This window comes from Topomyia yanbarensis, chromosome 2, assembly GCF_030247195.1.
Source record: "Topomyia yanbarensis strain Yona2022 chromosome 2, ASM3024719v1, whole genome shotgun sequence".
NCBI classification, from domain to species: Eukaryota; Metazoa; Arthropoda; class Insecta; order Diptera; family Culicidae; genus Topomyia; species Topomyia yanbarensis.
The window spans coordinates 382,439,997-382,455,819 of NC_080671.1; positions in this window are offsets into that span (position 1 = coordinate 382,439,997).

Genomic DNA, 15,823 nt, shown 5'->3' on the forward strand with positions numbered 1-15,823 from the left:
TTGAAATAAGCAGAAATAGGAGTCACATATCGTCCTGGAAATATAAAAAATCTGAATTGGACGAATTATTAGAAACCACTGTTTTTTTGAAACCCATCCACAGATTGAAAGTTTCAAAATCACTTAGTAAAATACGAATCAAAATGAATTTCGATAGCCCATAACTTTCAACTTTTAGCAGCTCATATTTTTAAATCGTCTAAATCTATAAAATAATTGTTGTGAAATAGAAAATAAATTTTAGTTTTATAATGAAAAATTTGCAAAAAAAGATCTTATCTTATGTCTTAAAATCTTATGTCTTATGTCTTTTTGCTCACCGCGCGATTAAATCGTTTTTGATTTCGAAGTTTCTAAGTTTTTTTTTGATTAGTCTTTTATGCAGTATAAACTTTATAATGTAATGTACGATTAATTTTTGATAGAAATTGGAGTAAATTAAATCATACCAATATTGAAACTCTAATTGAATTTTCCAATAAATTGTTATTGAAATAATATTTAACAGAATCATTCCTTCTGTTCACAGTCCGGGCCCCCTCTACAACTCCGGGCCCGGTGGGGCAAACACCGCCCCCCCTCCCCACTCGGCGGCCCTGGGAACCTCCCTATCGAACGTGACGAAATATCGTTGGATTCGCACACTCCTCGCAAGGAATACCGGAGGACACCACAATGTTCTTCCCAGGCGGAACCGTTATCTTATCTGCTTCCCTCTCCTTGGCTGTTAGCGGTAGGGGTGAGCAAGGCTCCTTCGGCTTATCCTCTACAGCGAGATGGATGGATGCTAAGAATCTTTTACGATTAGCCGGGGAAGCGCAAACTCCTTGGCACTTAGCACCACTCTTTGTTGAGTACCCAGAGCACGGGCCTGCACTTTTCGACAGGCATTTTTACTGTCGCATGCGCACATTTCCCCTCACTGTTTCGTCGTGGCAGGTAGTTACCTGTAAAAAGGATTATTTTCCAGACGCCGGTTCTACGCCGTGGTCACTTTCTGACTTTCTATGATGACTGCATTTCCCTTTCGACCAAAACATACACAAACTGCATCACGCATAGCCGTCATCGCTGATGAGCAGCATATCCACCGCAAGCCTATTTTTGCAAGAGGAGAGCGGATACCTCCATAACCCCTATTTTACTTATTTATAATTATACTACAAAAATTACTACACTACTATCTGGACTCATAAAAACGTTCCAATTACGTACGAATTTAAACAGAATTTCACCAAAAACACATAAGCATAAGTAATACATAATAGGTTATTTTCCACCCAGCGCTTAATTATTACCCTGGCGGGTTACATATTGAAAAAACCAGCCATAACCAGGACAGGCTTATGATGATTCATGCTCTCCTGTACGACGGAACAACTCGGTTTGCTTCTAGCCTACTGCCGAGCACTTCCGCCAAAGTAGACTGTCGAAGCTTGCATCCTCCCTGGTATTCCTCGAAAGGACTTTTGGTAGCACATGTGCTCTCCTCAAAACGGCTTAAAATATATTCCTGAAATACACCGGTACAGACCTCCCTGAAAAAGCTCGCCTCTACAGGCCCCGAACCGACCCTGCTACACTGCCCGTGTTCGCATGTTTTTCCGTTTTTCTATGGGATTTCCTATATTAATGGGACTGATACGCGATCATGGGCAGTACACGAGAAGCCCGAACACCAAAAACCAACCTATCCAGGTCGCTACGGTCAGGCTCTCCCCCCGACGCCACTCAGGCGAAATTCCTAGAGCAAATGAACCAAAGATTGCCGAACCGAATCTACACTGACGCTTCCTCGCTGCAAGAAAGAGCCGGAGTGGGTGTCTGTGGAATAGGAGCTGGTCTGGCCTGCCACCTCCCCACAAGCTGCTTCGTCTTCTCGTCAGTAGCTGCTGCCATCAGTCTCATGATTGCAAGGAGACCAGGGGGAATGTCTACTATCATCCTGCCTGACTGTCTGTCGGTTATATCCGCCCAGGAAACGGCTACTATCGAGGTCCAAAATTTTGCTATTTTTTGGAAATTAATTGCAAAGCATCTACTGAATATATTATGAATCTTTTTCATTTATTTTGAATTTGAAATTTTAATTTTGTTGAAGAATAAAAAACATTGGCGATCTTGAAAAATCATTCCGATTCACGACACCCCTAATGAATCAATTTTCAATCATTCAATTTCTTAAAGCACGGTATGTTGCTTTCCATTAGGTCTCACTGCCTGGCTATGTACTAGTTTAACCCTCCGGAAGTCGCGCTTATGGCCCACTGAACGAGCAGCCGCTGGTGCCCTAAGACGATTTCGCTAGATTTTCAGAGCAGCGTGCACTCAGTGTACTAGCGTGACTGCCGGAAGGTTAACCAGTGTAATTTGAATACCGTATTTATCATCTTACTCGTTTGTGGGACCAATTTGTTATGTCTGGCTTTACTTTACCTTATGTTAAAGGTGATATTTTGGCATCAATTTCGTAGAGCTACTAAGGAATAGCTATATACCGTAAGGTTGGTGTGTAGCTGGGTATATTCAAATGATAGCATTTTTCCTAAATCAAGAACACGGTAAAGTATATTATGGCTTTTCAAAGTAATAATTGTTTGCTGTAACAGTTTAGTCCATACAGATTGGTTTTCTCCTTCTGAAAATGGCCTATAGTCCAACAAAAAATACTTGAATGTTAAAATGGAAAAATCAATTCGACAATCAAACTGTTAATAAGCTGTGAACAGGTATATTTACATTACGCTATGTACTATGCTCATTTGATGACACTTTTAAGGCGTTCCAATTAGTTAATTAAATTCGTGTTGTGGTTCAACCAGTGAATCACGACTGCAGTTTTACATTCCACAGGGCGGTAAGGTTAAACCTCTATAATACAAAAAGGAAAACATTCACTCAGTCGCTTGAAATAGTGTAAATTGATTTGAGTGTTATACCAAAATAATTCCGTAATTGAAATATTCGTCGTTCTCTCAAGTATGCCATCGTTCAAAGACACGTATTAGCTGTATTAAGATAGAAATTTATTATGTATCCATATTTTTGCGTAAATAAATAGTAAATAGTTTGATAAATATTAAAATTCTTATAATTACATTTCATGGTTAACAAATTTGTTATGGAATCGTGCTTCAACTTCGTCTCATTAGAATCCGACACTAACTTAGAGCCGGACTATGCTAGCTACATAGGAAGAGATAGTATACTGTAGGGATTAGGAAACAAACTAAACTTGTTGAATCACTTAACTGCGAAAGCATATTATATCTTAATAATAATTAACCGCATTATGTAAACAATAGGGATGAAAGGTCACCACTTGTGGCTGAACACCCAATATACTAAATTAGAAATGTAATGTAAACAAAACAAAATAATCAAATAGAAAATAACATTAAAAAATAAAAAAAAATCGAAACTTGTTCGATCGAAATAGTCGCCTTCATCGCTGTGCTTGAATTAAATGCAAAACACTCGTTGATGTATAGTTGAAATCTGCATTTCATAATATGATTTCAGTTTTATTATCCGCTATCATACAGAAATAAAATATTAACTAATTCATTGTACACCGTTAAAAAATTATTGCTCGTCCAACATATTTCAGGATGCCGATTTTTATGCAATGTCTAAATACGACAGCATATGACTGGACAGCGAATAGTAACGGCTGGAAGCTTTTGCCCTGTGAATTATATCGTAAAGCTTTATGGTACAGCTTTGGTGTTGTTTCGACGCTGATCGACAGTCGACATATAAAGTTCGCGTGGAGCTTTCCATTCTGATGCATATTGAATTCAGCGATATTTCTGTCAGTATCTAGAAGGGCTCGTGGGGGTAAACCCGACACCTTACTACGTTTCCCAGGAAATTTTTTTTTAATAATTTAATATTAGTACGATTGTTTTAAGCGTTATTAAACTTAAATAATATGTCAAATTTTGAAACAAAAAAAAATAAATAAACAAAACGCATGAACGTTGCTATGCGCGTGTCTGGATGATAGCTTTTGCTGTTTTGATATTAACAGCAGAAGAGCTTTGAAAAGTTTGTTTCATTACCAATACACCCTATATCACTTCATGAGTTTTTTTGCATAGAAATTATACATCATTACATTTGGAGCTCCGGCCATGCTAGATTGTACGCTGTTATGGAGAATTCAAAAAAATTTCTGCTCCGTGCGGATAGTAGACGGAATTTGAAGTGTCAAATTCAATTCCTTTAATGCCAACAAAATGCAATTCTATGGCAAGCAAACGAGAATCTAAAGACTATCTTGGAATATTATCCATTTTCGAAAAGTAGGGGAATTGTGGGAAAAACCGACACTGTGGGTAAAACCGACACCCCACAAAATCAAATTTTTATTCATTTCATAATGATACATTATTATTAGTACGTTTATGTAGAGCATTTGAAGAAAAATTGGATTTACGTTAGTGCGCCGAATGTCATAAAAATAAACAAAACGTACGACAGCAGCGTTCATACTCGTCTGGATGTAAAATTTCGTTGGTAGATTTTAAGGTTTTATCCGAACAAAAGCGTTTCAAATCACCCCAATTTTCAGTACCTATTATTATCGGCCTTTCCTATGATCAACTAGGTGCATTGAAGACGAGTTTGAGAAATTCAATATTTTTAATTGCTTTTATAAAAAAATGTGCGCTGTTGGGGTAAAACCGACACCCTTTGGTTAGGGAAAAACCGACAAACTGGGGGTCTTTGTGACACTTCAATTACACTATTAGCACACTATAGTAATAGCTGAAATACACAGAAATACTTTTATTGTGTTTATTTCTTATAAGTCTCTTTAAAAATCAAAAATTGGAATTTTTGCTTATTTGATTCTATCGAAGCTTTTGCTATTTCTGCAAAAAGCTCATCAAACCGAATTTCTAGTGTTCTCTTGATTTGTCATAGACGAACTTTATCACAATGAGACAATGATATTATGTATATCCCAATAGATCGTTGATGATCAGAGTCCGAAAAATCAAATCTGAAAAAGATAATTTTACTAAGAAGTGTGTGTGTGTCACTTATAAGTGAATGAATCCAATTAGCAGAACGTAGAACGCATGCAAATCTTCTCTTACGAAATAAAATGACACTGGAGGTTGCAATGATGTGCGCAAGGATTATTTGGAAATACTCATATCAATAAATAATCCTATAGCATGAAATACTCTTATTTATAGAACTACGCTTTCGAACTTTCTTCCCTCACTACATGATGAAGCAATAAAAAGCACATATTTGCATCATACATACTCACACTTTATTAATCACGCATATATCTAATTTTTAATAAAGATAAAGATTTTAATAAAGTGAAGAGAAAAAAAATTAAAGGAGGTGTCGATCTTACCCCTATAGTGTGTCGGTCTTACCCGCAGTGCCTACAAAAAGTCACTTTGTTTTCCAAGTTTTACAATCAATAATTTTTAATGAAATTAATTTTTCGAAGCGCTGAAAAAATTAAATCTTGTTAAGAATTTTCTGAAGAAGAATTGTGCATTAAAATTATAATTCCCCTATACGTTTACGCAGAGCCGTAGCGTGGTCTTCTGGCGCCCTTGGCACAGTCTCAGTTTTGCACCCCTGGAGTGTTTATTTTGACCAATGGCATGTATGGGAATTCGAATTTTTTATGCTAAATGGCTTAGAATGAAATGAAACGTCGAGATCTACTGCCACCCTGTTTTTTTAAAGATAGCCTTTATGGAACTTGAAATTTGAGTTGATACTGAGGTTTAAAAAGACCGATTTTAATTTATTTTCTATGCCAAATGTCTTAGAAATGCATGAAACAACAAATCTTTTATCTTTTCGTTAAAAATAGTGTTGACAAGAGTTGCCTCCCTGGTATTTTTAATTTTCAAACTGATAAATAAATTGAATTGACACCAGATTTTGACATTTCATGTATTTCTTAAATATTTGGCATACAAAAAAAATTAAAGCTGCATTTCCAAACTCAAGTCTCATTTTAATTCATAAGTTTTCCCTATACCACAACATTTTATTCAACATTACACCAGATCTCGACGCTTCATGACATTGTTATTCGATTGCGCTCAAATGTTGTATGGGGACTTTTTTCGAGGTACCAAAACTTTTGAGGTGTGTCCGGTTTGAAATTTCAGGAAGACCATAAATATTGGCACTTTACCGTATATCTAGTATACTAAGGAAACAATTTTAGGAACTGATTGCTGGATTGTTGATTACCAGTCCAAGGACCGTCACAGCAGTTCGATTATATTCCAGACAGCACCCACACATATTTCTGCGCAAGCAAATGAAACAAAGATGGTTTTATGATATATTCTTGATTAAGCTTTTCTTTGTTCCAGTTTCTAATAAAGTAGGTTGCATCCAGCCATATATCGTGTGAAGATAGATGTGCACGTTATTCCTTTACCATCATATTCAGATTGTTCTTTAATTTATATCCCCCATGATTTCTGTCTGTTTACTGTTTTCACTTTGCGTCTGACTCTAGGTCCGTGCAAAAATAAACTCTCATGTTGGGTTACGACTGCCGTTGTTTCAGGGGAATTTATTCGGCTGTTCATCATTTTAGCAAATACTAATTTTGGTAACATCCATTATTTTCATTGGTTTATTTTCCGTATGTTTTACATATTTAAATTACAGTGTCTACTCACTCTCCATAGTCTTGTTACTGGTTTTTTCTAGGCGATCTATTGTCATTATAACTGTCTCCTAATGATTTTGCTATGGGAAAAAATATTTAGGTTTTAATTTAAAATGTTAATAACTTATTGTTCATTTTTCTTCTATGTCGCTAAAAATTGCGCTGTTTCATTTGATACACGGAAAACAAATTTCTTGTCCCGGGGGAAACACTATTTTCGGGCACAGAGGTAAAACTGTATATTGGGTTTATTTCAGTTGCTGATGGTAGCGGGGAGATACGGTACGATGCGAGAATGAGAATTGTGGTCACTCAAAGAGAGGGATGTCAAATCGAAAGTTCGCCTAGATAAGCTCAAAGTTGTGATATTTTGTCTAAAGCAAACAAATGATGATACGGCGTCGGCGGTAAAACATGATGATGAGTTATGTTCTACCATAGACCATGCGGTAGACTTGGATGCAACGCCCAACTCCTACTCTGCATAAGGCAAAGAATTCTTCACATTTCCTTTCGATCATGCTCATATGAGCCTGCCTAGTTCTAGTTTTCCGTTCTAAGTTTATAACTCATTCGCTCTAGAATACCTATCCGTCTTTCAATTTCATTGCTTTCGTTTCTCTTAGTCACAAATTTGCCGAAAATAGCCAACAAAATCGATACAATTGAGAAGAGTGTTTGCAATGCTTCAAGGAACACCAAAATCTCATGCGACATGTCAACCTGAGATTCAACTTATTCAACTTAGTGCAGGAATGGTTGGACCTAAATTGCAAATCGGCAACTTTTTGATATTGCGGAACACCTCCCGCCATCGAGAAGACTTCAATTTTCATGGTACGGCACGGGGTTATCTTCTCGATGATAATTCATCTAGCTTACTTTACGATCTTTGCTATAGCTTTAAAAAGGTGGCCTGCTTTACTGACCATGGTCACATTTATGTTCCTCTTGTTCCTATGAAACTGAGAAACCGAGCGGAAAAACTGCAATGATTTTCGCTATTTTTTATGCAATTTGAAGTTATTGTCTTGTTCGTTGTTTATTCTCGACTAATAGGACCGTAGCGTAGTCTTCTGGCACCTTTGATAGAGTCTCAGTTATGCGCCTTTTTGCTGTCTACTTCGGCTTTCTTTTTCAGTTCGAGTTTTGAACAGTAATTTTGTGTATACCTGGGAATGACACTCCTATCCTGACTTATTTTATGACTTAACCTCACTTATTTCTTAAAGCAGATCAAGATTATAGCGCCCCCCTAAGGTTAATGCATTTGGCGGAGGCCAACCTGGCCATCCGCACGCTACGGCTCTGCGTTAACGTAAATCAGAAAATCATTTATGAAATTTACGTTTCGACTTCGTTTCATCAAAATCTGACACTAGCCTGGTGCCAGGACTGAACTAGGTCCGGATTGACGTTAGCTACAAAAATGAAAGCAATTTGTGTGTCTGATCTGAGCAGTGAGGAAACCACTAAATAATCAAGCGTGATGTCCCACAAGAAATGGAGTTGTGATTAAACTGATATGAATTTATGAAATAAAAACATGGTTCGGCAAGCCAATGCAGTTAGTTGGTTAGTTCTGACACTAAGTTAGTGTCGAATTCTGATGAGACGAATTCGTATAGCCAATTTCATAACTAATTAAGGTATGCCCTTCACACGCAAGTGTGCTTTTGAAAAATGTTTCCCTCTATGCCTATTTTTTCGAGTTCGAATAATAGCAAGAGTGTGCCAAGTCTATGTAGAGAGCTTCACTGTGGTTTCAATTCTCCATTACAATCAGTGAGTAGTTGACGAATAGCACATTTGTATTAGTTTAACTTCCTTTGAAGAATCCATGCTGCATGTTAGTCATTCTGTTTTTGATTTGAAAGAACCTGTATAATTTCGTTGATTGAACTTACCATAAAAATGAAGTTTTACCTATCGGGGGAGTCGCGTTATAATTTATTCAGTTGATTGTTTGAATGGTCAAAAAACGAGAATGCCGGCAGATCTTGTCATCAAATCTTGTTCCTAGAAAGCCGCCATTTTTGGAACTGTGCGCTCGAAAATTTTTATTTTATAGATAAAACCTTAATAAACATTTTGCAGAATAGCGCACATGTCTAAGTCATTTTACTGCTTAAAAGAAGTATTAAACATTAGGTACTTTTTGCCACAATTATATAAGAGGACCCCCTTAAGGCCGTATTCGTAAATAATGTGTTCGGCTATGTATAACTGCGTGAATAATACAACATATATTAAATATGCCATAAAATGCTATTCTTTATTGATAGATGGGCGAACATTACTAGTATAGAAGTCTACCGTTGACTTTTTGAAACATTAAATACGGACGAAATACGGGAAGAATTCATATTTATCTATTTTGATTATTCTTGGTACATACTATCTTCAGATTTTTAGTCTCCGATCCACACAGAATAACCATGTTTAGTTGAAATACAGTTTTACGTGTAATATTCATTTTCTGTAAATATAACAATATGTAAATGTAAATGTAAAGTTTGAGAAATTTGGTGAGTTTTCTTTCTATTAACATAACCAGAGTATTTAGCCTAGCAAACTTTAGAAAATTCAGCTCGCACATTTCATGAATTCCAAAGGATTCCATCGCAAACTTAGTCACGACTCGGGGCAGTGAACACCACAGTTTCGAGAGTACCAGATGTTAACCGCCAGGGATAGATTTAATATCGTTGAAAAATACTAACAAACAATAATTCGAAAATGTTCAGAATCATTTTTTTTGTCTGGCTAGTAATCTGTAGTTGCGGCAAACGAGATCAGATTTTTGTCTCAACCGGGATTATGAACCAGGGCAAGTAACTTACTGCAAAGCATGCCTTAACAAACGTTGACTACCTCTTTTAGACAATACTATGGTTTTCCTGTGATTTGGCGTAGTTTGGCATCGTGTCGTTATGCAAAAATAGTTCTAGAATTGAATAGAGTAATGAAAATAAATTTTGTGCCCAAAGACTGCAAAACGTCGAAAGCCTTAGCTCTACAGCTCCAGTAGGACAACTCTCGATAGAAATAGAAAAGACCGCAATACGCCAAACTGCCCGGAACTTCAGTAAATCGAAAGATACTGGGCAATTACGAAACAGTAGCTAAAAATACGATTTTGCTAAAAATGAAATGAAAGTTTAATGAAAGTTAAAGATAGCTGGGAGAGAAGTTACAGATACTACTGTGTAAAAGTTTATGAGAACTGTTTTTAAATATATGTGTGTGTTCACGAACTGAATCTTTTTTTCTATTTTGGATAACGAATTAATTGTTGGTTACGGTTTCTACTCAGTGCAATAATTTCGTGGACAACCTTTGGTTGTAAAAAAATGTAATGCTGTCGTGCGGGCCTACTTTGTGTATGTGGGGCTACTTTATCACATACTGATTTTTGGAATGAGAAAAAAATGATGAAAAATGGTGTTTTCCTTTTATTTCTGCTAGGCCAGGATCAGTTTTTATGAGCATTTAAAGGTTTTTGTGTGATGAAAAATGGCGTTTTCTGTTTGTTTCTAGTATTTCAGGATCGGTTTTTATGAACGTTTGAAGATTTTTGTGTCTTTAAAAAGTTGTTTTTAATATCATTATCTACAACTCTACCGAAGATTCCAAGCCTCTAAATGATGGTTTGAGGTTATTTTCCGTAATTATTTCTAAGAGAATAAATTACCAAAATTGTTTTTTTTTTCAAGAGATGCTCTGTATTATATTATATAATTCCTTTGAAGACATTGAACCTCCAAAGTTGGTGGTTGCAAAATAATGTGATCTTAGCCGTGAAAAAACTGGTTTCGAACCTTTATTTCAAAATTCTTGACATTAAAAGTGCATAACTTGAGGACGTGGCCTTGTGTACTAATTACACCATCAATTTTTAGCACTCAAATGTACGTCATAAACAACCTCTTATTTCCTTTTTTATTTTGCGAAATTTTCAATCCCACCGTGGCGTGGGGTTATTTTTATAATTGATTATACCGAAAATCTTTAAATGCTCTTAAAAACCTAATCTGACATACTGCAGATCAACTGAAATCGCCATTTTTCATCATTTTTCTTTTTTCTCTACGAAAAACAATATGCAGTCTCAGCCAACTCAAGTTTTTTTGACAAGTAACGTTGTAAATGTTAAGTTAATATGAATCCCTCATTTTAGAAGATGCGATAAATGGGTGATGTTTTATTGTTGAAACAGCCTCTGATATCAGTATACATTAATTGGTCAAATTTGAAAAATTAATAAAAAGTGCGAAAAGATAGCCCGCACGACGGTGTACTAAAAGTACACACGATATAAACTACATCAATGCCACTCAGTTTGACGCATTTTACATCGGACTGAGCTAACTGAAATAAGAAGTGCATGTAGCGAGGAATAGTATATCAGGGGTGATATAACACTCTGATTATCTACGGAAACCAAGTAACAATATGCCATGAAATTCAACTGTTAAAATTATATATTGGATACGATTTCAGTACGAAGATGTTTTTAATCGAAACTATCAATATTTATTGATGTCTATTTTTAAACTACTGGGCTTACAAAAGAGTTATTCTAAACATATTGAACGTGAGCACGTTCCTGATGTGATGAAACAGGATATAATGTGGCTTTAGGAAAGCCATATATTGTCTTTCAATAAGCATTCGACTTCGCGAACAGAAGGCTTTGAAATCAATCAATACTATGTTGGCGAATCCCTGTTAGAATTAGGATGATCCTTTTTCAAGTCTCGCGTTTCTTGCTGCAGGATAAACAATAACGATTTTTTGGTTGGTCAAGTATATGTCGCCGTGACTCCTAGTTTACCTTTGCGTTTGATATTAATCTGGTTTAACCGAAACTGAAATCAGCAGATCAAGAATACTCTACTTGTGATCGGTATATTAATCCAAGAACGCTCATCGAAATATTTTTTGAAAAAAATAAAGATTGGGCCGCTCTCTTCTTGTTAAGTTTTCATGGCGCCAGTAGTGCAGACAGTCAGTATGATTTTATAAGCCTATTCTTATAGCAGAGCCCCTAAAATCCCGGGAACCCTGGCCTGGGCCTAGTGTGCCCATTAGAGTGGCTCGCGATTGTATGGGAAAACTTCAAAATCATTTAAACTAGCGTGCACAGCACTTTTTGAGGTCCTTTTGTAGTCCCAAATGCCTGCGCAAAATTTGGTAGAGGTTGGTTGCTTCCCGGGTTTGCGTTCAAAGTTTGCATGGAAAAATCAATTATTTTCCATTTACGTTAATAAAGATCGCTATTTCACTGAATATATAAAACCAGTTTTCTAAAACTATAGTTCAAACATTGGTTAACAACTTTGTCAAAGACGGTAACTAGCTTCGAGTTTTCAAAAAATAGTTATAACGATTTTAAACTTATGGTAAAATCCAAATGTAGAAATGTATTACTTTTTCCAACACTGCCGGTGAACCACCGACATCCACATTAAAAACCTAAATAAATGAGAATATGTTCATCGCAGAAACTTGGTACCTTTAAATGAAATGTTCAGAATGAATTTAGAATAACATAGACGTAATCAGAAAATGAAAAGAAGAGAAGAGGGGGGGGGCATGTGTACTCCCCAGTCCCTTTTTTACATTGTTTTGTATGCGTCCTAGTAAATGTCAACGACTGAACATTCATAATATTTTGATGGACCCAAATATGAATCATACTACAATCTTTGTTGTGTGAAATAACATTTACAATATTTAGGATTTACACCTACAAATTTATGTGTTGTTTTTGCTTGAGGCAAAAACTAACTCAGGTCTGGAAATCACGTTGGGTTCTAACCTGAAATATATTTCTGATTCGCCAACATCACCTCTGTTTTGCGTGAACCTAACTCCATTTCATAAAAAACGCTTGTTTGAAGTAACTATCCTGGATTCGGTCCTAGATTCTCAAACGAAAACGTCAATGAGGCTTCAAGGAATCTAAGGATATGTTTTTTTTTTTAAATACTGACTCTGAATAGCTAGGAAATAGGGTTTTAAAATATGTACAACTTATAACTTAACGTTGTACTATTTTATATGAGATAACAGAAGAGCCCTTAAATAGTATCACTCAAACACGTAAGATTAATTTTAATTCGGTGGTATAAACCTGCGTTGGAGATGTGCTCCTTATGTTATACTAAACTATCTAAAAAGGGAACTGGGGAGTACACCCCCACACCCCCTCTTCTTTTCATTTTCTGACTACGTCTATTTTATTCAGCAATTCATTCTGAACATTTCATTTAAAGTTACCAAGTCTCTGCGATGACTACATTCCCATTTATTTAAGTTTAAAGTATCGGTGTCGTGGTGTATCGACAGTGTTGGAAGAAATAATGAATTTATGCATTTGGATTGAACCATAAGTTTTAAAATCGTTATAACTATTTTTTGAAAACTCGTAGATAGTTACCGTCTTTGACAACGTTGGTAACCAAGGTTTGAACTATAGTTTCATAAAGCTAGTTTTTCATATTGAATGAAAAAGCGATCTTTATTAACGTAAATGTAAAGCAATTGATTTCCCCATATAAAATCCCATACAAATATTGAACGCAATGCACAAACCCGGGAAGCAACCAACCGCTCCCAAACTTTGCACAGGCATTTGGGACCACAAAAGGATCTCAAAAAGAGTTCTAGTGAAAAATGCCATATTCGAGCCACTCTTGTGCCCATGCGTATAGACGGTATTGAAGACATGAACCCATCAAACTGACCTGAACGTTTGTTCGAAACTTTTATAGCGGTAAGCTTGAAACTAGTTGATACCGCCGCACGGTACTATCTTTGATTTTGGGCCTGAGTTTAGTTCGGTCTAACACGTTAGTACCAGTCATTGCAGAAATAGCTGCATCCTGAAGCCAAATGAAAACAGTGTAAGGGGCGCCATATTCCTCTTGCATACATCTCAATAATTTGAATCAACTTTTCGACCTTTATGTGCAATATTATGGCCCATGTTGCACACAAACCATATGAGGGCAAGTAAGCAAGTTTTATCCCGTACGAAAAACAGGTATAATCGCGTTTTAAATGTCATTTTTTTATATTCTTTATCGTCTTATCCATAAGATGCTGCGCACGCTCATTTGAAAATGCCATGTCGAAGAGTTATATTGCAGGTTAGCAGAAGTCGAATCATTTTGAAACTATCCGCAGAATGAAATTTTATAATTGGATGCAGAGCTGCATTAAATAAAAATTGTTTTCGTTTGTTAGTTTACTCATGGAAAAATGAGTGAAGCTGTTTAATTTACCCACAATTTTTTAGTTAGTTTAACTAGAGGAAAAGAAAAGAATATATAATCACAATGTGTACCCTTTTCTACTTCTTCTACTCTTCTCACAAAGAACACAATAAGCAAGTGGATGTTTTCTTATATTTTTACTGCTTTCGAAAGAATCCAAACTAAGATTAAATAAAAGATTGTAAATGAAGCCATGCCATACAACCTAAGTAACACTATGACGGCAAACAATCTGCTACAAATATTCTCATTTTTATCGTTATTTAAATAATATTGAAGCTTGCTTATTTGTTTCACTATTTATAATTTTCCATCAGATCTTGGACAATTAGCATTTCCACTGTAGAACAAATTGTCGTTTAATTCTTAATGATAGAACAGAAATGCACAGGGTTTGAAAGAAGTTGTGAAAGTTGAGACTGGACAAATGACTTCGAAAAATAACACAAAAAGTTGAATGCGGACGAATCGCCTAAATCGTGTCGGAACTTAAGGGGGTTGTGCAAAGTATTATCGGCAAATTGGATTCCTTAATTTTTTTTCGTTGCAAAGATTGTCTATTCAGTCAGGTGCCACGTCGAAAACTGGTTTTGCGGTGTACACCATAAATTAAAAATTTGCTGGACCAATCGTTGATACATCTGCATAGTTGTTTTTAACATCACTCCACAAGTAACTAATGGAGTTTATATTTCTTGGTCGATTTTCGTACTTTTTGTAGCACTTTGAAGCCAAAGTCCGATTATTGCTAAAAAACGATGAAAAAAATGCTATTGAAAAAATAATATCAAGCATTTTGCAAAAAGCTTTTGTAGTTACCTGGGCAATGATGTGAAGAAGAAAAACTGTGCAAAATTCAGTACGATTGGTCCAGGAAATTTTGAGTTACGGTTTACACCGCATTTTGTCGAGGTGCCTCCTGAAGATTCACTGTCTGCATCAAGTGTCAGGTTCAATTTGTTAAGTTATATCTGTCAATTGATTATCAGACAGATTGCAGACTATAGGAAGTCATTAATTGTAATTTATTATTTATTATTTTGTAACCGGGATTTGAAGCTTTCGCACGACGTCGCAAAATTTCGTTGAATTCAACGTTTGAGCAATCCAAGATGTTGAAAGCTCAGCAATTTGGATTTAACCCATTTGACAGATTTACTTCGTTGAAAATCAACTTTTGAAGTTGTCAAATTCTCAGCTCAATTACTGAACTTTTGGTATTCAGGATTCATTAGGTAATCGTGCTGATAATTTGAAATACTTCATTTTCAGCAAAGTAGGTCTGCCAAATTCTATATTCATGGTTAGTGGAGTAGTTGGGTAGGATGGTATAATAAGCCCCACCAGTCTGAAATGTCAGATTTCTTTTCCAATGACCACACAATTATCTGAAGCAAATAAATAATTGTTTTTGGCTTTTTCATGTACTGCAGATAACATTAATACAAACGTTTCCAAAAAAGGTAAGCTTCCATTATTGTTCTTAAGCATTTGATTTAATTTGAAATAGTCAGATTTGGCTGAACTGTCTGACTACTAAATATAATGTTAGAGAAGCTTTTTCAATCCTTAGAGTGGCTAGAGTCTAACAATACAACTTTATAACGTTCACGATAGTATGCACCATTATTAGCAAAATAGTGAAATAACGTTGTATACTATGTTCACACTACAGAGTTAAAACATGTTATAATAATTAGCAACAAGAAAAATGTCACCGAGATAGCGTTAAAACACGTGTTTACTTGTTGTGTGAACGTAGTATTAGCCACTTGAATCTTAAATAATTCTAATGTTACTTTGTTTAAGCTAAATCGAGGATTCCAAAATTATTTTAACAAAATATAAATACGTCAGACTATTAAAT